Here is a 1,213-nt window from a genome sequence, read left to right on the forward strand (position 1 = left end):
TATCAACTCATAAAAAAGTTTGCTCTCAATGTCAAGAACTCCATCAAGTGAGGATGACAAATAACGATAGCCATGATGAAGATAACAAATAACGGATAACGAAGATGACGAGAAGTATGTCATGGCAGGTAAATCATCATTTGATGAAAGAAACGAGAAGAGTAACACAATATATATATAGTTTTCGAAACCATGTTGATAACATAAACCACCTTAATGTTAAGTGTACTTGTCGATTGTTTTAAGCATACTGCAATGAGCAAACCGGAGGCCAAACATGAAAAATACAATTATTGTTTCATCGATTCTGATGTTTGTTATCGCGTAATACCTTACAAAGAAATGCTTTCAACTATACTGACACCGAATAATCTAATCACACTATCATGGGGCAATCTGCAATTGAAATAACCCAAACGATAGAATCTCGACACAACACTAAAATCGCCATGCAGATCATAATGGATGTTGATGCTTTCCAAAAAAGTCATTTCGGATAGTCAACAAAAGTCAACACAACCTTCACTTTCCTATTGTTTTATGCGGTCATGGTCCCTTCAATATAAAAATTTTAATCAACACCTACATCAAAACAATCACAAATAAATTTGACTTCGAGTATTAAACCGAAGCTTATAACACAAATCTAGCAGAGACCAATTTACCGCGTGTACTGCATCCAGCTTCTACAAGTTGATCGCTTTTGTCGACTGAAGTAGACTGGTTAAGGGTCTTGTTTGCAACTTGGGGCTGTTTTGATTAGTTTCACAAAAACATCTAGTGATTATGTGAAACTGTATAATTGGAATAAGAAAAATGTATCTTAGGGGGTCTTCGGATGTGGGATTTGAAAGTGATTATGTATCAAGAATAAAAAAATCGACAGTAAATTATAAAACATACCATAGGAAATAGGAGTTAAGTTCCTGTGAAAATAAAATAAACGTACGAATTGAAAGAAAGTCAAAAAAAGTGGCGGTGGCATTTTGGTAATTATCAGCAACTTCAAAATTACTCTAGTAGAGTAATTTTGAGCTTCTGTAGAGTAATTTTGCTGATTATGGTATGGTTAGCTAAGGAAGGGTACTACTTGATCATGTGAGTGGTGGGTACAACACTTAAGGCCATTAATCCTCGTTGTAGGACCGAGGGACATGAGTGATAGATCTATTCGGGTGTAGCGAGCCCCACCCATGCGCACGCCGAATGAGCC

General features: G+C 36.3%; 1 long non-coding RNA gene across 1 annotated transcript; it reads right to left on the minus strand.

The window, feature by feature from the left end:
• Positions 1 to 213: 213 nt before the first annotated feature.
• On the minus strand, positions 214 to 753 carry LOC118488280. The gene is made up of 2 exons (XR_004884145.1): positions 666 to 753; positions 214 to 555 (listed from the first exon to the last, which is right to left on the minus strand). It is a non-coding gene; the product is annotated as an uncharacterized LOC118488280 (long non-coding RNA).
• Between the last annotated feature and the right edge of the window lie 460 nt (positions 754 to 1,213).

This window comes from Helianthus annuus, chromosome 16, assembly GCF_002127325.2.
Source record: "Helianthus annuus cultivar XRQ/B chromosome 16, HanXRQr2.0-SUNRISE, whole genome shotgun sequence".
Classification (NCBI taxonomy): Eukaryota; Viridiplantae; Streptophyta; class Magnoliopsida; order Asterales; family Asteraceae; genus Helianthus; species Helianthus annuus.